General features: G+C 44.6%; 1 protein-coding gene across 2 annotated transcripts in view; it reads right to left on the reverse strand.

Moving 5' to 3' along the window:
- Positions 1-8741, reverse strand: part of rnf24 (ring finger protein 24) — a 150919-nt gene extending 142178 nt beyond the window's left edge. Inside the window, exon 1 of one of the 2 annotated variants that reach the window (XM_059650291.1) lies at positions 8089-8741. The gene's annotated coding sequence lies outside the window, so the exon portion shown is untranslated. The remainder of the gene's footprint in view (positions 1-8088) is intronic. The other variant, XM_059650289.1, reaches the window with a different exon arrangement.
- Positions 8742-23718: the final 14977 nt, after the last annotated feature.

Below are 23718 nucleotides of genomic sequence, written 5' to 3' on the forward strand. Positions count from 1 at the left end.
ATAACTTTCTCCTTTGAAAAATCACCTTTCGCTCCAGGGCAACTAACCAGTCAATCATCCAGGGTCGTTAAAATGGCAACAATAGAAACTTCAAACACTTGATATCTCTTTATCTTGTGTCAATAATTGTTGCTCAATGAGCAGTAGGGATCAGAGAGCCAGAGCTGTCAAACAAGTAATGTTTTCCCAGGGGCCCACCTGCTTCCAAAGAATGGATGTCTGGAGATTAGCCAACAATACATGACGGGGCTCTGAAGGCAGGTGAACCACTGCTCTTTTACAAGAACTGAACTGATTTCACAAAAATAGCAGAGGACTCACACATACCTGTCTCTACAAGGAACTGCCCAGGTCAGGATTACCGGCTCTGGACCCGAATCACTCTGTGCGAATACAGGCCACAGTGCAGGGCATAGAAAACATTCTTCCACAGTTATGTGTCCCCAGTCGCTATTTGCCAATCACTGAAGGAGCAATCAGATTTTTGTTTGACTACGGGTGAAGTGAGGAATCAGGCCACCAGTCCATCCCAGCTGGAATGGGAATCAAATCCTACGTTAGAATGAATTTGATCCACATACTGGTGATCCAACTGATTGAGCTAATCACCCACTGCGGGGAGCTGCTATCAAAATCAAATTAATTAACCGGGTTGAGCAGGGAGGGAAGTGCGGTTCTGTCAGCGTCCTCAACGATCACATCTTAGTCGGGTTTCCTCTCTGCAACCGTACAGGCATTTTTACCTTAACTTTCTCCTAAGTCAAGGGGCAATCAGATTTTTGTTTAACCTCGAGTCAAGTCAGGAATCAAGCCCCTAGTCCATCCCAGCTGAAATGGGAATCAAATCCTATGTTAGTGCCAATATGATCCACAAATTTGATCCCGAAATTTGGGGAAATGCTGGTTACAGGGATAGTGTGGGAGGCCGGATTTGAGTGAGATGAAGTTTGCAGGGTTAATGCAGTTCAATGGGCTGAATGGCCTCTTCCTGCACAGTAGCAAATCAATGATTCTAATATCTGCTTTGATGGATGCTTCATCACCTGACTCTGAATTTGGTTACAGTGATTATGAATCAAAATTCAGAGTCCAAATAATCTCGAGGATACTGCATTGCAGACACCACTCAGTCTGCCAAAGGACTTAAAAGGAGTGTTCAACCCCTGATTTACATAGACAAGTTGTTTCAGGCAGAGACTGTACACAGCTAAAATGTAGCTGAACCAAAACTGCAGGGGACATGTGTGCATACCATGGGCTACATTGGACCCTGAAACATCTATTTCAATCTGACACTTTGTCTGCTTTTTGCAGAGCTGTCTCAGTGACTTGGCCAACAAGCTTCCTTCATTGCATTCAAAAGAATTCCAGCCATTTATTTATTTTTGATGGAATATTATGTAGTATTATGTGGTAGAAATTACCTTCAGAATTTGTGTACGCAACTACAGCGGCCACACTTACTTTCAATCTTTGGACTTTATGTGTCGCATGTAAATATATAGATTATTAATTCTCGCTTCTGAAGGCGTGTACTCATGCTCAGGAACAGGTCCACCCAAGTGAACATTCTTCATGTCTGTGTTTACATAGCACCCTCATGAATTGGGAGAGGCAGTGCAACAAATCACAAAATCTTTCTTCATGCAACCTCAGATAACAAGGTGTGGAGCTGGATGAACATGGTCTAGGCCTGAAACATCAGCCTTGCTGCTTGGCTTGCTGCATTCATCCAGCTCTACACCTTGTTATCTCAGATTCTCCAGCATCTGCTGTTCCTGCTATGTCTATTCATGCAACCGCTGTTCTTTAAGGTAATGGTTCTTCAAGAATTAATGTTTATATTATATTGAGCTGCACCCAATGAACTGATATCATTCAGTCTCTGGGTGGATACAGTTTAGTTCTGTGCAAGCACCTGAAGGGAGCAAGTGTATTTTGTAAACCTCCTGACCATCCTTGGTAATGATGCCTGACTAATAATGGAAACTGAATCCACTGCAGCCATGCAGTCAAAGATGTGATGTCATAACATCAGGAAAACATTAATGGGATTGGGAAAAGCCAGCAAGGATTTATGAGATGCACATCATACTTCACCAATCTACAGCAGTTTTTCTGAGGATGTAACTATTAAAACATTTAAGTGAGAGTCATTGGATTTTCAGAAGGCTTTTGATAAGACCTCACATGAGAGTTTAGTGGGTCAGAGCTAAAGCAACTGGAATGGTGGCACAGATCGGGAATTGGTTGACACAGACATATAGCCGAGAATTGGAATAAATGTTTCTTTTTCTGATGAGCAGGCATCAGTGCTTAGCCCCAGGTATATAAATGACTTGGTTGAGGGAGCCAAATGCAACATTTCCAAGTTTACTGATGACACAAAACTGAGTGGGACTGTGAGCTGTGAGGAAGATACAAGGAGGCTTCAAAAGGTTCAGATGAGTTGAGAGAGTGAGTAAAGACAAGGCAGACGCAATGCAATGTGTTGAAATGTGAAGTTATACACTTTGGTATGAACAGAAGAAAGTAAGAGTATTGTTTAAATGGTGATATATTGGGAAGTGTGTACATATGAAGGGCTCTGAGGTATACAGATAGGTGTAACAAGCAAATGATATGTTGGCCTTCATTTAATGAATTTGAGTTCAGCAGCAGGGACGGCTTACAGCAATTGTACAGGACCTTAGTGAAGCCACACCTGGGAGTAATGCGTACAGTTTTGGTCTCCTTACCTAAGAAAGGACACACTGCCATCGAGGCAGTGTAGCTAAGCTTCATCAGATTGATACTGGAGATGGCAGGATTGTCCAATGTGCAGGAATTGGTTTGACTGGGCCCGTATTCACTAGAACTTAGAAGGATGAGAGGCAATCTGCTTTGCTTGGGGGTGCTCCAACCAGGGGACACATTCTCAGGGCACAGATGGACCATTCAGGACAGAAATCAGGTAAACTTTCTTCACTCAAAGTGTAATGAACCTCTGAAATTACCTGCCAGAGAAGGCTATGGAGGCCAGATCACTGAACACAAGAATGGGATAGGTAAACGTTTAGATTTTAAAGAGATCACGGGATTTGGAGAGAAAGTGAGGACATGGCATTGCATATCCCCAGACCCTACTGAATGGTGGAGAAAGTTCAAAGGGCTGAATGGCCAATCCTGCTCCTAGTTTTTATGTTTCTAATAAACCACCTTGTTATCTAACACAAGTGTTTATTTTGAGATAATGGGAACTGCAGATGCTGGAGATTCCAAGATAATAAAATGTGAGGCTGGATGAACACAGCAGGCCAAGCAGCATCTCAGGAGCACAAAAGCTGACGTTTCGGGCCTGGACCCTTCATCAGAGAGGGGGATGGGGGGAGGGAACTGGAATAAATAGGGAGAGAGGGGGAGGCGGACCGAAGATGGAGAGTAAAGAAGATAGGTGGAGAGGGTGTAGGTGGGGAGGTAGGGAGGGGATAGGTCAGTCCAGGGAAGACGGACAGGTCAAGGAGGTGGGATGAGGTTAGTAGGTAGCTGGGGGTGCGGCTTGGGGTGGGAGGAAGGGATGGGTGAGAGGAAGAACCGGTTAGGGAGGCAGAGACAGGTTGGACTGGTTTTGGGATGCAGTGGGTGGGGGGGAAGAGCTGGGCTGGTTGTGTGGTGCAGTGGGGGGAGGGGATGAACTGGGCTGGTTTAGGGATGCAGTGGGGGAAGGGGAGATTTTGAAACTGGTGAAGTCCACATTGATACCATATGGCTGCAGGGTTCCCAGGCGGAATATGAGTTGCTGTTCCTGCAACCTTCGGGTGGCATCATTGTGGCACTGCAGGAGGCCCATGATGGACATGTCATCAAGAGAATGGGAGGGGGAGTGGAAATGGTTTGCGACTGGGAGGTGCAGTTGTTTGTTGCGAACTGAGCGGAGGTGTTCTGCAAAGCGGTCCCCAAGCCTCCGCTTGGTTTCCCCAATGTAGAGAAAGCCGCACCGGGTACAGTGGATGCAGTATATCACATTGGCAGATGTGCAGGTGAACCTCTGCTTAATGTGGAATGTCATCTTGGGGCCTGGGATGGGGGTGAGGGAGGAGGTGTGGGGACAAGTGTAGCATTTCCTGCGGTTGCAGGGGAAGGTGCCGGGTGTGGTGGGGTTGGAGGGCAGTGTGGAGCGAACAAGGGAGTCACGGAGAGAGTGGTCTCTCCGGAAAGCAGACAGGGGTGGGGATGGAAAAATGTCTTGGGTGGTGGGGTCGGATTGTAAGTGGCGGAAGTGTCGGAGGATAATGCGTTGTATCCGGAGGTTGGTAGGGTGGTGTGTGAGAACGAGGGGGATCCTCTTGGGGCGGTTGTGGCGGGGGCGGGGTGTGAGGGATGTGTCGCGGGAAATGCGGGAGACGCGGTCAAGGGCGTTCTCAATCACCGTGGGGGGGAAGTTGCGGTCCTTAAAGAACTTGGACATCTGGGATGTGCGGGAGTGGAATGTCTTATCGTGGGAGCAGATGCGGCGGAGGCGGAGGAATTGGGAATAGGGGATGGAATTTTTGCAGGAGGGTGGGTGGGAGGAGGTGTATTCTAGGTAGCTGTGGGAGTCGGTGGGCTTGAAATGGACATCAGTTACAAGCTGGTTGCCTGAGATGGAGACTGAGAGGTCCAGGAAGGTGAGGGATGTGCTGGAGATGGCCCAGGTGAACTGAAGGTTGGGGTGGAAGGTGTTGGTGAAGTGGATGAACTGTTCGAGCTCCTCTGGGGAGCAAGAGGCGGCGCCGATACAGTCATCAATGTACCGGAGGAAGAGGTGGGGTTTGGGGCCTGTGTAGGTGCGGAAGATGGACTGTTCCACGTAACCTACAAAGAGGCAGGCATAGCTGGGGCCCATGCGGGTGCCCATGGCCACCCCCTTAGTCTGTAGGAAGTGGGAGGAGTCAAAAGAGAAGTTGTTGAGTGTGAGGACGAGTTCCGCTAGGCGGATGAGAGTGTCGGTGGAGGGGGCCTGGTCGGGCCTGCGGGACAGGAAGAAGCGGAGGGCCTTGAGGCCATCTCCATGCGGAATGCAGGTGTACAGGGACTGGACGTCCATGGTGAATATGAGGTGTTGGGGGCCAGGGAATTGGAAGTCCTGGAGGAGGTGGAGGGCGTGGGTGGTGTCACGGACATAGGTGGGGAGTTCCTGGACCAAAGGGGAGAAAATGGAGTCCAGATAGGTGGAGATGAGTTCGTGTTTATTTTGTTCAGATTCAGCAGTGGTCTATCCTCCACCACTGAAGTTAGGCTCAGTACAGAGAAGGTAGAATTGGTAATAAAAACCTACACAGGCCAAAAACCACAGGCGACAGGTGATGGTATTGGAGATTACAGCAACCACCATGTATTTACATTTTTACTATCTTTCTGTTCCTAAAATATCTTGCATAATCGAATTCTAAAACTGTCCCTGACCACTCTGAATGTCATGTACCACGTTGTGGTTAACATGAAACAAAGACAGCAACTCAACTGTACCAAGGGGATAACCTCTTATTTGCTTCCTATTACAAGACTGGAACTACATTGCCAATGACAGCAGACAGGGAGCCCATGTTGCAGAGCATTTGGACCCACTGCTAAAATGCAGTGTTTGGACCAAGGTATTTACCGCCAGAAATGCAACTGCGATTCTGATCAAACTGGGAGGGTTGAATGGAGATTACAGGAACCCACAGACAACTTCTTAAAGACAGGATGCAGAGGATCTCACATGGCTTTGATCTTCTGTGAAGCTGTGAGTTATGCTAATGGTACCTACACAAGACCTGACTGATGCTCAAACCTGCTGCACAAGTGCAAAAGTCAAGTCTCTCCAGTGTGCATCTTAACCCAAACATGCCAATAGAACACTGAGCAACTCAACATGTGCTCCACAAATATACAGGAGACGTCACAGTTTTACACTTCTGGCACAGTTATCCAAATCAACCACCTGGCAGAGCAGGCTCAGAGTGGCTGAATGGCCCTCTCTTTGTTCATTGATAAGTGCAGTGTTATGACCATTAGTAACATACACTGACATCAGCTGTAAGATAGGAGAGGGGTAAATCTGGGGTCAAAGCTTTTCTAATGTTCCCACAGAATTCAGCTTACAGGAATAGGATGGATCAAAAATATTAGAGGGACCCACTATCCATGGATATAAACCACAGGAATCAATAGAAAAAATCCTAGCATGCAGAAGAGACCCTTTGGCCCATCGCGTCTGTACCACCAAAAATGTACTAAATCTACACCAGTCCCATGACCTTGAGAAAAAGAAAATTAGCTGGAAAAAAGAAATTGGGCTCATGATCTTAACCATCTTAAGGAACAAGGGAAGCTAAGGCCTTTGTTTAAAAGCTGCTAAATGATACATCTTGACAGCGAAGCACAGCTAAGGTACCAACCGTAGGCTCAATACAAGGGCGTGTAATTTCGAGAATCTCCAGAGCTACAAATCTCCCCTACTGATCCATAACAGACCAGATTCACAATATTCTACCTGTGTCTGAGAGATCCATTAAACACCATAACACACCGGAACCCCAATATTCTTCCCTTGTCTGAGAGATCCATCAACACCATAACCTACTGAGATCCACTACACCCCACATCCGACAGATATCTCCTTTGGGCTACCAGCAAAACACTGCAGATGGTGCAAATCTGAAACCGATTTAATGTTTTGGGCCTTAGTATGACTTCTTCAAATTGAACAGCATTCTCCTGAATTCTGGCAGCATCTGTGGAGGAGAAAACAGAGTTAACATCTCGCGTTGACCTGAAACGTTAATTCTGTTTTCTCCTCCACAGATGCTGCCAGACCTGCTGAGCTTTTCGAGCAACTTTGTTTTTGGTCCTGATTTACAGCATCCGCAGTTCTTTTGGTTTTTATTCTCCTGAATTCTCTGTGTTTATTGTGTTAGAACAGTAGAACTCAACCCCACTGCTGGCTGCAAAGATGTGTCAGAGGAATACAGTTTTGGTGTGTAATTGTCGGGGGCTATCAGGATAAACTTGGACTGGATACCATATAAAGTGGAGCCCAGCTACTGTGGGGTTTCGGGCGGATGTGCCGTGTGGATGCAGTTCTACACACTGAGGGAGGGGACAGTGTGACATTCTGCACCCTCTTGAGATGTGCATCAATCTTCTCAAAATCTTCTCAAAACTCGCTAGTGCTTCAATCTGTCAGCACAGGGATTGGTGAGGGACTCTGTTTGACTGGCTGCCAGCTTGTTGAAAATCCCTCACCAACATGCAAAACATTCACATATAAAGAAAAAACCCCGTCAGTAAGTGACTGGTACAAAAACAGAAACCAGCCTAAGTAAAACACGTCTATCACCGGCGTCACTCTAGTCTCTGATTTTGCAATTGTGGTCTGGAAAGACTCCAGTTTGCCAAAGCGTTGACGGAGTGGACAGAAGAGGAGAGGTTGTGCAGGTTGGAAGAGCGTTCAAATTTGCAGAAGTCCAGCCATTGATTGGCTCAGGGACTCAACCAGCAATGAAGCGGAGTTTCTCTCCTGTCTGCACACAGTCTGCTCTCTCTCCCTCTCTCTACAAACCAGAGTAAAATAACTACTCCATACAGAGGGCACGTATAAATCTGGAAGCACGAGGAAAGGCATCCCTTCCTGATTTTCGAGCACTGCACAGCCCCCAGCTTCACCGAGTGGGGCAGATGCATTCCTCCATGAGGTGCCCCATGCTTTAATGCATCTTCTCAGCACTGGCCTCCGGGGACTTGCCACTATCCCCTCTTTGCAAAAAGTTTTCGCAAAAACAAAACAAACGCATCTGAATATGAAAGAACACGCAACTGAAGATCAATGTCTAAGAGTGAGTTAAACGTTCGAGGCTTAAAAAGACAATTATTCATTTTTTTAAATAAAATCAACGCATCACCGAAATAATCTTGCACAAGGTGGGCTTAGTGGGAAGGGGCTACCCGCTGGGTAAATCTTACAGCTACATCATAAAAGTATCAAAAAAAGTAAAATATGATAACCGAACAATTCTTTCAAAATTTCGCATTTAATTATATTCCAGCCAAACTGATTTTTTTTAAAAGACATAACTGAAAACTCACCAAAATGACAACTCGTCAGTACCCCGAAAGCGAAATAAATCGTTCCGGTTCGCAGTATTTGTTCTGCAGAAATTAAAATGCGTTTTTTTTGTAAATTATGCAGGAGTAATGAACGTAGCTCTCTCTCTCTCTCTCCAGCTCTGGGATGGATTACAGTGTAAACGAGACAGACTCAGTGACAGGAATAGCAAGGATCACCAGGACGGAGCAGACTGCCGCTGTTCAAACCTTCCTCCTCGATTTTAGATCCGAAATGTGCACTTTCCTTTTCTCGCTGTTTCAAAAAAAATAAAGCTGTGGTTCTGATGGGGCCTTCTTGTTCGTTGCACTTTGTCTGATTAATCTGTGCACATGGTGGTGAAGGAGGGGAGGAGGAAAGAGGTGATGAAGATTTTTTCCCGCACGTATCCAGCCAGGGCGCTCTGCTCTCTGCTGAGAGGAGCCAGCGTCAGCAAACAGGAATGTTCTGTGTGGCTGAGGGGAGAGAGAGAAAATGTACAGGGGATTTATAGGTTCACATTCCCTCACACCCGGAAACGAACACGCCTTCTCTTGTTCACAAAGCCTTTTTTTGGAGTAGGGATTTCTTTTCTTGTTGTTGATCGATTTGCTGCTGGGTTGTATCCTATCTATTCCTCCCACGTGGCCTGTTGATTGCTTGATTTTGTTGTGAGCTGCAAACTCAGAAGCCAGACTTTGCATTTCGGAACTCCCACAACACCGTGGTCCCGTTCAGGTCCTGAATGCGTCAGTGAGTGTCCAGTGCTGGAAATTTCCATAGGAGCAAATTGCTGCAGATGCTGGAATTTGTACTGATAACAATAAATGCTGGAGATCAGAGCTGAGATGTGGAGGGGGACGGCGTTTATGTTGCAGTTTGGTGGTGGAGGGAGAGGTTGTGGGGGTAGTGGGTGTGGGGTCTTGGTGGAGAAAAGATGTGGATAGTTCAGATAAAGTGATAGGAATGTGAGAATGGCAGACATGATAATGGAATGTAACAAGTAGGGCTTCACAGTTGGAAGGTGTTAAACTCAATGGAAAGTCCTGATCACACTGTTGTGAGCTGGTCGGATGTGGTTGAGGGCCCTGTCACACACACACGGTGGGAAACCACGGTCATGGAAGAAGGAAGCCATGCCAGCATCGCTGTTTTGGATGGTGGCATCATCCGAACAAATACGACTAAGGAACTGGGAGAATGGAATGGAATCAGTGCACAGCTATAGTGAAGGGAGCTATGGGAGTCAGTGGCTTTGTAGTGGATGGCAGTGGACCGTTTATTCCCTGAAGTGGAGACAGGGAGGTCAAGGAAAAGAAGGGAAGTGTTGGAAATGGATGATGTGAAAGCTATAGACTGGTGGAAACTGGAGGCAAAATGAACAAATTTTTCAAGGCCCGGATGGGAGCATGAAGCAGCACTGAAACAGTTGTTGATTTACTGAGAAAAGGGTTGTGGGAGGGGGCCATTCTGTACTGATGCCCCTCTACAAAGCACAAGACAGACATGCACAAGACCTGAAGAGATCCTGCAGCTTTCTCATACACCCCCTCCCACTCCTGCATTTCAGGGAGGATTGTGACTGCTATCTAATCTTAGGCAATCCTGTTACCAGCTGCCAAGAACTGAAATGGCTTGCTAGGAAAATCAGGTCGAGTTTATTGAGCCTGCTGTTATCAGTGTAAATGCAATTTGTGGTGACGAAAGGGACATAGAATCAAATATCCCCACCTCGAGGTGATTTGGAGGAGGGCATTTATTTGATGAGGTGGGATGAGGATATCAGGTGGGAATCCTGCCTGTCCCCTTCTGCCCCTTAATGAATCCAAAATTCCTGTGGATGCTGGAAATGTGAAACGCACACACAATCCTGGAGAAAATCAGCTGTTATATAGAAGTTTATGAAATTGTGAGGGGCATGGAAAGGGTGAATAGCCAATGTCTTTTTCCCAGTGTAGTGGAGTCAGGGTTGAAGGGTTTAAACTACAGCGTGAGGCTGAATATGTCAGGGCTGTTTTCCATGGACTGTCGGTGGATGAGGTGTGACCCTATAGGAATTTATAAAATCATGAGTGACATGGATAGGGTAAATAGGCAAGGTTTTTTTCCAGGATAAAACAGCCCAAAGCTAGAGGGCATAGATTTAAGGTGAGAGTGGAAAGATCTAAAAGGAACTGGAGGGGCAGCTTTTTTCACGCAGAGAGTGATGCGTATATGGAATGAGCTGCCAGAGGAAGTGGTGGAGGCTGCTACAGTTGTAATATTTGAAAGGCATCTGGATGGGTACATGAGTGGGAAGAGTTTAGAGGGATATGGGCCAAATGCTGGCAAATGGGACCAGATTAGTTTGGGATATCTGGTCGGAATGGATGAGTTGGACCAAAGGGTGTGTTTCTGTGCTGTACATCTCTATGACCATATGGTCTGGCAGCATGAATGGAGTTGTGTCTGTCACTGGTAGAAAACTATGTAAAGTGTGCTTGCAAGGATCTGGGCCCCTTATTCTAAGGTTTTTGATGCCTGATTATGGTACCTGGCATCAGGAAAAGAAGGGATCCACCAAGACACCCTTGCTACTAGACACTTCCTACACACACACACACACACACACACACACACCACCCTCCCCAACAATCATTCCCCTTCCTCACACACTATTGCTTGGGGTCTCTCATTGATCCTGAATCTCTGCATTGTTAGCAGCAGCCTACACTCTCACTGGCAATGAATAGGTGCCTGCACTGGCTGTCTGTTTGCTCCTAGAAGCTGGGATTTCCATCAGCATGTTCGCTCATTCCAAGGAAGATCCCCCACCCCGATCCCTGACTGGCATTTACTTCTGTGGCAATATGCAGGGCTCATGTTAGATCTCCAGTTTTTCTTCACTCATGGAAAATGGTGTCATTGATTGAGCCAATATTTATTACCTGTCCCAAGTTGCCCTTCAGATGGTGATGGTGAACTGTCTTCTTGAACCTCTACCTTCTTGAACTGCTGTAGCCAGACCCAGAATGCCATTAGGGAGATAATTCAGGATTTTGATCAAGTGACAATGAAGGAAGAGCGATAATTTCCAATTCAGGATGGTGAGTGGGCCTGGTGGGAGCTTGCAGCCAGTGGTGTTCCCATGTATCTGCTGGCAATGTCCTTCTAGTTGGAAGTGATCATGGATTTAGAAGGAGCTGTTGAGGATCTTTGGTGAGTTCCTGCAGTGTGAAGGTATGAAATTTAGATTGATTTTAGAGTGTCAGTCAAGTCCAGCAGTTAGGGTGCCAGAGCATACACATAAAAATGACTCAGAGTGATTCAATTAAAAAACAGGAGACAGACACACAATGCACAGGATAACCAAATGAAGAAATGGTGAGGGCTATTCTCGTGGCTCACCCCTATTAAACCATGAATGTAGAAGACACACGCATACTGTCTCTGAAAGGATGACATCAATTCCCCGCAATTACCGTATGGGGATAGAGATATCAAATTCACATTCTGCTGCTGAGTATCAGTGGAAGAGGGAGTTAATGTTTGTGGAAATCGTGGCTGGTGGATGAGACTGCTGTTGCTTGAATGAAATTAAAGCTGTCACGTGAAGGAAAAGCACTTATAGACCACAGGAAAAGGAGCAGCAGAGTGGCACTGGTCCGAGAGCTCTTAAAAAGCTGGAACTGACACAATGGGAAAAATGGCCTTGTCTTGTGCTGTGTGATTCTTCGACTTTGACTTGCAAATTGTCACAATTTTTGGGGGGTTTGTCCTTCGTCATTTGTTTTAAGATAATATCTTTATCTGCACTTAAGAGACCAGTACGGATCATCCCGGGACTGTGGATGTTTGCATATCATTATCCCTGAGGCTCTTTGCTCCTTATCTTCAAGAAAGGAGTTCCACATCAGTCTTGATATATTGCAACACTCTCTCATTTGCCCCTGTATATTACAGGCTACTGAATACACCTCTCAAGTGTGGTAAGACCGTAAGATACAGGAGCAGAATTAGACCATTCAGTCCACTGAGCCAGCTCTGCCGTTCACTTAGATCATTCGTGGTCTGATATACCTCAGTTTCAGTTCCTGCCCTTTCTCCATAACCTTGATTCCCTCAGTGTCTAAGACCTCTCTCCTGTCAGTCTGATATCCTTGCTTTTACTGATGCCAGAGTCACGTCATCAGTTTACATATTGTTATAATACATCTCCACCAAAATTTCTCTCTTCTTGGTCTACATTATTCCGTAGTTTACTTTGATTTACTTACATGGTAATTAATCATTAATATTATTATCAATATCATTGTTACCATTATCACTTATCATTCTCACTGCCAAGATTCCCTGCACTCCCATCACCAGGGTCTAAATCTCACAAATAACAAGGTGTAGATCTGGATGAACACAGCAGGCCAAGCAGCATCAGAGGAGCAGGAGAGCTGACGTTTCGGGTCTAGACCATCTGAACAAGGCTGTAGGCCCGAAACGTCAGCTTTCCTGCTCCTCTGATGCTGCTTGGCCAGCTGTGTTCATACTGCCCCTCCCTTGTTGTCAAAGAATGAGGTACGTTTTGTTTTCTGTATTTTTTTCAGTCTCCAAGAATTGGATCCTACTCTGCTACATGACCAGAAGTTAGCTATTTGGACAGTATCTGGTAAGTGACTAGGATGTATCCCACTTCTAAGGTTCAATCTGTAGCATTTGTAGTAATGTTAACGATATGCATGAAAACTTAAGTGATTTATTATGCACACTAAGAATGGCAGGATACCTGGTGCATCACAGTGACAACATCTAGGAGTTCATGAGTGGCAGTGTGGTTCAGAGCAAACAGGGTCTGCAACAAGTATTTGAAATGCAGAGTGATAATGGGAACTGCAGATGCTGGAGAATCCAAGATAATGAAATGTGGAGCTGGATGAACACAGCAGGCCCAGCAGCATCTCAGGAGCACAAAAGCTGACGTTTCAGGCCTAGACCCTTCATCAGAGATATATCTTAGATTCTCCAGCATCGGCAGTCCCTGTTATCTCTGAATCATTTGAATTGCAAACAGTTTTAGCTCAGTATTCATGAGCTGGATGCTGAAGTGCAAAAGCTGTGATGGAACAGGAGAGGGAAAGATAACTGGAATTTTCGTGGGCAGTCTCGCCTCTTAGATTTGGTTTCGGGCTTAATCAGAGGTCGGGGGAGAGTATGATTGTGAGTGAAGCAGGTACGTGGACCCAGAGGGCAAGAGCACAGGAGCCACAGACTTTGCAATTGTCAAGCACGTTTGAGGTTAGTTTGGTTTGGGTGACAGTGAGGACTGCAGGGTGGATGACTGTATTGAATGTGGCACCACGACACAGGAAACCATTCAAGGGGCAGGGACGCCATAATGTCTCGAACATTACCTGAGCCGTGTGCAAATTGGGAATAGGAAAATATCAGATTAGAGGGAGATGAGTATGTAGCTCACTCATACCGGTGTGGGAGAAGTGGTTTCCAGTTTATGAGGCTCTGGGGAAAATGGAAAACGTACTGATGGGATAGTTTCCACCTCAACCATGCTTGGGCTAGTGTTCTTACCAACTGCTTGGCTAGAGATGTGGAGAAGATTTTAGACAAATTTAGGAACTTGTGGAAAATCAAAGAGGAGCGTCAAGGGAATGTGAGGAATAACAAACAGATTGTGACAGGAAAGTATACAGACTACAAATCAAAGAGTAAACTAACAGATAAGATTAGAATTTACAAAAAGAGTCAAAGGATACAACTAAAGGCTGTCTATTGGAGTGAGTATAGCATCCAAAACAAAACAAATGCAAATGAAAATGAAAAGGTGGTCCAGCGAGATTTGTTTTAATAGCATCTTATGGACCAGCACTGGCAAAAATTATGTACTTAAAATACCATCATGTCTGAGTAGAGAGATAGTAGGAACTGCCGATGCTGGAGAATCTGAGATAACACGGTGTGAAGCTGGATGAACACGGCAGCCAAGCAGCATCTTAGGAGCAGGAAAGCTTGACGTTTCGCGTCTTGACCTATGATGCTGCTTGGCCTGCTGTGTTCATCCAGCTTCACACCGTGTTATCTCATGATGTCTGAGTAGTCAGTTGAAGGTGCAAGTGAGAAGGCTGTCTGCTGGTAAGCTTTATTTAAGGCAAAGTTGCACTGATTAACTGATTTATGCTGTAAATACAGTGTATGTGCATACTCCCTGCATTACATTTCTCTTACTTAGTGTGCATTTTGATATTGACTGTGTCTTGATCAACAGGAATATTTGAACAATTGGCCCACGCCTTGGTTCATGAGTGTCAGACAATAAAATTATTACTGTATTAACAAATAGAGAAGGATGAACTACCTTCAGGAAACCAGAATGTGAAAACAGTTTGCTTAAGAATGAGAAATGGTAAAGGCAAGAAGCCACTACTGGGAGTGATATCTAGGCCCCTAATTGGAAACAGCACAATAGAAGAAATAACGATAGTTTGTCGGAAAGTATGGCAGTAATTGTGGGAGATGTTAATGCATATGTAGACTGAGGATATTAGTTGGCCAAAGGTGTACTAAAAGAAGAGTTCATAGAATGTTTTCTTGCCAGTTTTGTAGAACAGCACATTCGGGTGTTGGAGATAGTAGGAACTGCAGATGCTGGAGAATCTGAGATAACAAGCTGTAGAGCTGGGTGAACACAGCAGGCCAAGCAGCGTCACAGGAGCAGGAAAGCTGATGTTTCAGGCCTAGATCCTTCATTTTCTGAAGAAGTGTCGAGACCCGAAACGTCAGCTTTCCTACTCCTGTGATGCTGCTTGGCCTGCTGTGTTCATCCAGCTCTACACATTCTGGAGCGAACTGGGAAGCAAGTTACCTTACACCTGGTGTTGTGCAATGAGATAGGATTAATTAACGAATCATGGTGAAGGAGCAATTATGATTTAATCAGAGATAGTAGGAATTAAATTTTACATTCTATTTGACGGATAGAAACTTGGAAGCAACACAAGTATTTGGTACTTGAATAATGAACAAGTGTGAGGGCATGAAGCAGCACTGGCTAAAGTGAATTGACAGTCTAGGCGAGGGGATAGGTCAATATCAATCAGCAGCAGATATGCTCAATTTATGAAAGTAAAGCTCACTGGAGGAAAGAATTTGAATGTGTACGATATCTTACATGACCTCAGGAGCTTCCAAAGCGGTTTAAAGCATGTATAATTTGAAGTCACTGATATAATGTAGGAAACATGGAAGCCAACAAACAAAGCGCTGGCCTGTTTTTCAATGACATCGTTCTTTATCAGCAATATAAGCAGGACATTCAGAGATATCTTCCTGAAGAAGGGTCTAGGCCCAAAACGTCAGCCTTCCTGCTCCACTGATGCTGTTGGCCTGCTGTGTTCATTTAGCTCCACACTTTGTTATCTCAGATTCTCCAGCATCGGCAGTTCCCATTATCTCTACATTTTAAAAGTATTGTTTGTTTCGGATGTGCGAGTCACCGCCAAGGCAACATTTACTGTCGTGATTTTGATACAGCTGAGGGGCATATGGGTCACATCAGGGGAGCCAACCTTGTTTTTGGGTGACTGGAGTCACGTAGAGGCTCGAATGAATAAGAATGGCAGGTTACCTTCATTAAAGGATATTAATGCATCAATTGAAATTTTACAACCATTTCAAAAAGATACCATCTTTGAATTAGAGATAGTGGGAACTGCCGATGTTGGAGAATCTGAGATAACAATGTGTGGAGCTGGATGAACACAGCAGGCCCAGCAGCAACAGAGGAACAGGAAGGCTGACGTTTTGAGTCTAGACCCTTCTTCAGAAATGGGGGAGGGGAAGGGGATTCTGAAAAAAATAGGGAGAGGGGGCGGTGGATAAAAGATGGATAAAGGAGAAACAGCTTCAGGGTCGAAGAGATTACAAGAGGGTGGCACCTTTGAATCAATGTGTCTTCAAACCCTCAGGTTTTTCTGGCTTAATGTGATCTTACATTTTCTACATTGTTAGCTGAGTAGCCACACTACAACGCTCCTGTCTTCCTGTGTGAAATGATCTCAGAAAACTAAAATGCAGTAAAACGAATTACCAGACAATGTTGTGTGGTAATCATTACACTGTTTTATCCAGAAATTTTATTTCTAAGGAGACAAGCACATTTCTTTGACTTTCTTCTTGATTTTAAAAACACAGTAACTCCATGGCAACATGCAAGAAAAATTTCCACCCAGTGGAGAATGCAGTGGGGAATTGATGCTGACAATTCACTGCTGGAAATCTTTGTCATAAAGAAGTTGATGTCACAGTCAGTGAAGTTGGTGAAAGAGCCTGGTGTCATTTTCATCTCAATGACCGTGTGCCTGGGCGAAGTGATTTGCTTCATTTGATGACAGGACTGAATAAAATGCTTGAGCTGCCTTACTGACAGCACTGTGGGTGTCCCTACAGCACGTAGACTGCAGCAGTTCAACAAGGCAGCTCACTAGGTCACTGCGCATAGGCAATGGCCACATTTTATGAAAATTAATAAAAGAAAAATCCATCACTGTCCCTGGACAGGAGGACAGACATCACTTGCTGCCAGGGGTTCGATGGAGAACAATTTGTTAGGATTCTAGTAGGGTTTTTTAAAACAAGGGATGGGACCATACCAGATCTGGTATTGGGAAACGTTCAATGATCAAAGTTTCCTTAATTCACGAGGTTGTGGGGCAAGAAACTTGCATATACCAAACTGAGCATCTGTTTCAGCTGCAAGAGTGTTTAGTTCTTGCTCCTAACCAGTTCTCCTCCAAAATATTTGCGAAGCCCATTCTTAGACTGACAATCTTCAGATTCGCACAAATAACGTAGTTAGGAAGAATGACAAGGTTCTGCAATGACAGTTCAGGGAGTTAATAATTGACTAAAAAGCAGGGTCTCTTGGGAATAATCTCAGGATTACTCCCAGATGACACCACAATTGGTGGACGGCGAAGAAGCTTACCTCAGAGTACAACATAATTTTAATCAGATGGGCCGAGGAGTGGCAGCTTAATTTAGATAAAAGTGAGGTGCTGGTAAGGTCTTTGGGAGTGTTTCTGAACAAAGAGACCTTGGAGTGCAGGTTCATAGTTCCTTAAAAGTAGAGTCCCAATAGACAGGATGGTGAGGAAGGCATTTGGTATGCTTGCCTTTAGTAGGGAAGTCGTGTCACAGCTGTACAGGCCATTGGTTAGGCCACTTTTGGATTAATGCGTACAATTCTGGTTTCCCTCTTATAGGAAGGATGAAGCTACTGAGGTTAGGAACAGAGACATTTGAACACGTGGCTAAAGAGTTGGTGTAGGGGGGAGACCTTCAGATATGTGGACCTGACGTGTTCCAGGACAGGTGGGACCTGTACACAAAGGGTGGGTTGCACCTAAACTGCAGCACCACCGATATCCTGGCAGCATGGTTTGATAGTACAACCATTGTGGATGGCTGGGGGCGGGGGGGGGGGGGGGGGGGTGTGTGGGGTGGGGGGCGTTGGGGTGTTGGGGTGTTGTCAGTGGTGGTGGTGTTGGTAGCTGGAGCCAGAGCAGCAGGTCAGTAAGTATAGACACTGGGAAGAGCCTGAGACTAAGGGAAATCTAGCCAAGAGGAAGAGCAGTCAGAGGGAGGCTCCTGAGCTCAATGAAACTGGAGGCTTGAATTGTATTTGCTTCCATGCAACAAGTATAACAGGTTAAACAGAAAAACTTAGAACCTGGATTAATGCATGCAATTATGATGTTACTATCACAGAGACATGGTTGAAAGAGGGACAGGTTTGACAGCTTAACATTCCGTTGATCCTTTAGACAAGACAAAGGAGGAGGCAAAAGTGATAGGGGAGTTGCAGGATTGTTGAGGGTGGACACCTAGAGGGATCTTGCCGTGAGGCATTATGGGTTGAGTTTAGGAATAAGAAAGATGCAGTCACAAAGCCGGAATTGGATTACAGACTTCCCAGCTGCCAACGGGAGATAGAGGAGGAGGTATGCTGTCAGATTCTGGAAAGATATGGAAATAACAGAATTGTTGAAGTGGGTAACTTCCCCCATATTGACTGGGAATCTCTTAGTGCCAGGGGTTCGGATGGAGAACAATTTGTTAGGATTCTAGTAGGGTTTTTTAAAACAGTATGTCAATAGCCTAACAAGGAATGGGACCATACTAGACCTGGTATTGGGAAATGTTTAATGATCAAAGTTTCAGTGGGGGAGCATTTTGGGAAGAGTGACTATAATTCTGTAAGTTTTGGATACTTATGGATAGGGACAAGAGTGAACCTTGAATGAAGGAAGGCTAACTATAACTGAATTAGGCAAGAATTGGAAAATATGGATTGAGGGTGGCTGTTTGAGCATAAATCTGTATCTGACATGTGGGAATCTTTCAAAGGACAGTTGATTGGAGGACAGACAGGGTTCTATGAAAAGGACACGTAGGAAAGGCAGGATTTGGTGGATTAACCATGGGTAATGCTGGGTTACAGTGTGAGGGTGGAGGAATGAGTCTGGGTGGGATGCTGGTCGGAGGGTCAATGCAGACTCAATGGGCCAAATGACATCTATCTTCATTGTAGGGATTCTATAATTCCACGAATCAGTGACTTTCTGCCATCATTTGAGGATTTTTTTTTCATTCATTTAGGGGAAGAGGGCGTCACTGGCTAGGCCAGCACTTATTGCCCTTTCCTAATTGCCTAGAGGGGTCTTGAGTCACAATTAGGTCAGACCAGGTAAAGATGGCAGTTTTCTTCCCTAAAGGACATTAAAGAGCCAGGTGGGGCTTCCCTGGCAATCATTATTAGACTCTTAATTCCAGATGCTTTCTTTTCCATTGAATTCAAATTCCACCAACTGCCATGGCAAGATTCAACCTTGGATCCCCAGGATAGTGGGGGGCCTGGATCAATAGTCCAGTGATAATACCACTAGGTTATTACCTGTTGCACAAGACCCAGCAGCAGTGAAGGAATAGAAAATATGTTCAGGTGATTGGAAAGAGATTTTCAGATGACGTTGTGCTTGGTACTTTATAATAGGGGCATTTAAACAGTCCTTGGATAAGCATATAGATAATGATGGGATAGTGTGTGGGGAGGGGCTTAGATTAGTTCACAGGTCGGCGCAACATCAAGGGCCGAAGGGCCTGTTCTGCGCTGTATTGTTCTATGTTCTATAATTTGGTCTGTTGTGTCCTCTCAAACTCACAGTTTTTGGTGTTCTTCATAACTCAGTCTTACTAACAATGGAGATCAACTTTGTGACTCTTCGTTAGGACATGAATACTGTCGTTGTGCCTCAGGGATAAGAACCAGATGGTCTAATCTGTTGCAACATATTCATGTGTATTACAAAAGTGAAGTATTTTCCAACATTGAAATATCTTAACATAGCTAATTGCATTTACTGTGCAGGGTACATGGAGGTCACATCTGCTTTCTATTATGTTTCTTTGGAAAGAATACAATGTGCACTGGTGAGGAGAGGGCTTTAGTCTCTGGTGAGCTGCAGGCCAGGGCTGAGTAGTAGAGACTTTTGTTTTGACAGAGTGCTTTTTCCTCTCAGAAGATGCAATGGGTGGAGTCCATAATAGAGCAGAAGATTTTAGGAAGAAATAAATAAGGCAAAGTCTTTTCTCATTCTGCGCTCGTTTACATTCTTGTGGTCCCTTCTTCCAACATATTAGATTATTGTTGAATGTAAAAGCCTAATTTGGGACATGGCCTCCGGTTGAAGGGATCTTCTGGAATTGGTTTCAGTTGCCAGTAGGATTAGGAGGGGGGTTGGGAGGACGGAGGCCCCATCAGAACATCATTTTCCAGTGTGCTTTTTTTGAACTATTGGCCTTTGCAGTTTTATTTTGCAGCCCTGAGAGATTACTTAGGTTCAGCATTGGGAGGTTATGCAGCGATGGGCCTGTGGTGGTGAGGAGAGTGTAGAAACTATGCTCCAAGATAGGTGAGCCATTTGGTCTTTTCCTGTTCATTAATTTGGCACATTTATCTTAAGTTCAGAAAGCTAAGCTGTTCCTTGGCTAGATGATAAGCATGGCTGTTTAAGACTCAGGCCTGCTGTTGGTAGCTTCTTGTGTTGAATGGTGTTGTATAGCAATTACAGAGACATGGCTCAGCAATGGAAAGGACTGGCAGCTTAATGTGCCAGGGTATAGATGCTATAGAAAGGATAGAAAGGGGAGCAAGAGAGGAGGGGAAGTGGCATTTTTGTTTAGGGATAGCGTTACGGCTGCACTTGGGTAGGATATTCCTGGGAGTACATCCAGAGAAGTTATTTGAGAAATAACGAAGGGGTGATCACTTTATTGGGATTGTACTATAGACCCCCACAATAATGTAGTCAGTGGGAAATGAGAAACTAATTTGTAAGGAGATCTTAGTTATCTGTAAAAATAATAGGGTGGTTATTGTAGGAGATTTTAACTTTCCAAACAGACTGGGACTGCCATAATGTTAAGGACTTGTATGGAAAGGAATTTGTTAAGTATGTATAAGCAAATCTCCTGATTTAGCATGTGGATGTATCGACTAGAGAAAGTGCAAAACTTGACCTACTGTTGAGAAATAAGGCAGGGCAGGCGACTGAGGTGGGGACAACAACCATAATTCTATTAGTTTTAAAATAGTGATGGAAAAGGATAGACCAGATCTAAAAGTTAAAGTTCTAAATTGGACGAAGGCCAATTTTGACAGTATTAGGCAAAAACTTTCAAAAGTTGATTGTGGGGTGGTCGATGTTTACAGGTAAAGGGAAGGTTAGAAATTGGGAAGCCTTAAAAAATGAGATAACGAGAGTCTAGGAACAGTATGTTCCTTTTAGGGTGAAGGGCAAGGCTGGTGGTGCTGGTTGACAAGAGAAATTGAGGTTTCAGATAGAACAAGAAGGAAGCATATGTCAGCAACAGACAACAGTGATCAAGTGAATCCCTAGAAAAGTATAAAGTCAGCAGGAGTAAACTTAAGAGGGAAATCAGAGGGAGGGCAAAAAAGGGACATGAGATAGGGATTATACAAGTACGTTAAGGACAAAAGGGCAACCAGGGAGAGAATTGGGCCGCTTAAAGATCAGCTAGGCCTCTTATGTGTGGAACCACAGGAGGTGGGAGAGATACTAAACAAGTATTTTGCTTCAGTGTTTACTGTGGAGAAGGACATGGATGATATAGAACGCAAGGAAATAAATAGTGACATCTTGAAATATGTCCGTATTACAATGGAGGAGGTATTGGACGGCTTAAGATGCATAAAGGTGGATAAATCCCTGCGGCCTGATCAGGTGTACTCTAGAACTCTCTGGGAAGCAAGGGAAGTGATTGCTGCGTTCTTTGCTGAGATATTTGTATCATCGGTAGTCACATGTGAGGTGCCAAAAAACTAGAGGTTTGCTAACGTGGTGTCACTATTTTAAAAAGGTGGTATGGAAAAGCCAAGGAACTATAGACTGGTGAGCCTGGCATTGGTGGTGGGCAAGTTGTTGGAGGGAATCCAGAGGGACAGGATTTACATATCTTTGGAAAGACAAGGACTGTTTAGGGATAGTCAACATGGCATTGTGTTTGGGAAATCATGTCTTGCTAACTTAATTGAGTTTTTGAAGAGCTAATGAAGAAATTTGATGAAGACAGAGCAGTAGACATGATCTAAATGAACTTCAGTAAGGCATTTGACAAGTTCCTCATGGTAAACTGGTTAGCAAGGTTAGATCACATAGAATTACAGGGAGAGTTAGCCATTTGGACATAGAACTGGTTTGAAAGTAGAAGACAGAGGGTAACAGTGGCGGTTTGCTTTTCTGACTGGGGGCCTGTGACCGGTGGTATGCCACAACGATCGGTGCTGGGCCCATTGCTTTTTGTCATTTATACAAATGATTTGGATGTGAACATAGGAAGCATGGCTAATATGTTTGCAGATGACACCAAAGTTGGAGTGTAGTGGACAGGGAAGAAGGTTACACCAGAGCACAACAGGATCTTGATCAAATGGGCTAATGGGCCAAGAAGTGGCAGAAGGAGTTTAATTTAGATAAATGTGAAGTGCTACATTTTGGAAAGGCAAATTAGGGCAGGACTTTTACACTTAATGGTAAGGTCCTGGGGAGTGTTGCTGAACAAAGAGACCTTGGTTTTTTTAATGTGGAGCGGCAGGGAGATAGGATAATGAAGAAGGCTTTTAGTATACTTGGCTTTATTAGTCAGTGCATTGAACGTAGGAGTTGGGAGGTCATGTTGTGGCTGTACAGGACATTGTTTTGTCCACTTTTGGAATATTGTGTATAATTCTGGTCTCCCTGGTATTGGAAGGATGTTGTGAACCTTGACAGGGTTAAGTAAAAAGATAAAAGGATGTCGCTAGTTGTTGGAGGGTTTGAGTTATAGGGAGGCACTGAATAGGCTGGGGCTATTTTCCCTGGTGCGTCCGAGGCTGAAGGGTGACCTTATAGCGATTTATAAAATCATCTGGGGCATGGATAGGGGGACTAGCTAAGGTCTTTTCCCCAGAGTTGCAGAGTTCAAAACTAGAGGGGCATAAGTTTACAGTGAGAGGGAAAGATTTAAAAAGGACCTGAAGGGGTGTATGTATGGAATGAGCTGCCAGAGGAAATGGTAGAGGCTGGCACAATTATAACATCTAAAAGACATCTGGATGGGTATATGAAAGGAACAGTTTAGAGAAATATGGGCCAAATGTTGGCAAATGGGACTAGATTAATTTAGGATATCTGGTTGGTGCTGATGAATTGGACCAAAGAGTCTGTTTTCCTGCTGTCCAGCTCTGTGACTCTATTTGTACCCTTAGTTGGTTTGGATATCTCACATCAATGGTTGAAGTTGCCTCATCCTGCCCATCTCTATTTGAAGGGGTTACAGCCTCCTGTGGACAAAATATTCACATTGTCGGGAATTAATCTGTTAAGGTGGTCCATTAAACTGGGACAAGATTCAATTTGAAATGAAATGGTTCATCTCACAGTCTTGGATTTGGTGAAAACAGTCACATGGTAAATTTATATTTCCAGAATAACTAAAATTAAGAAACACTCAGCAAGTATCTGCTAAAAGACTGATGTTTCCTGCACCTCACCTCCTTTGAAAGACAGTTTTTTAAAACTTTGCACATGGGATGTGGGTATCGCTGGCTCAGCCACGTTTATTGCCCATGCCTAATTGTCCAAAAGCCTGTTAAGAAACAACCACATTGCTGTGGTATGGGAATGACAGACGAGGTGGGAATGACAATTTCTTTCCCAAAAGGACATTGGTGAACCAGTTTTTGCCTGACAATCGACAACAGATTTACGTTCATTATTGGACTCTTAATTCCAGATTTTTATTGAATTTGAATTCCACCATCTGCCAGGGCAAGATTTGAACCTGGGCCCCAAGAACATTACCTGGGTCCCTAGATTAACAGTCCAGCAATAATACCACCAGGCCATCACCTCTCCAGTTGTGCACTGACAAACATTGTCAGTCCAGACCTGTCCCACGTGATTGCTGACATTTGCACCAGGCATGGCAGACGGGTCAGTGGCGGGTGGTGATGGGGATTGTGAGCTCACTGTGCTGGAAGAGACGGAGCGGACATGAGATTTCCTCATCCCCAAAGACCAACAATG

The sequence above is a fragment of the Stegostoma tigrinum genome, chromosome 1 (assembly GCF_030684315.1).
Source record: "Stegostoma tigrinum isolate sSteTig4 chromosome 1, sSteTig4.hap1, whole genome shotgun sequence".
Lineage (NCBI taxonomy): Eukaryota > Metazoa > Chordata > Chondrichthyes > Orectolobiformes > Stegostomatidae > Stegostoma > Stegostoma tigrinum.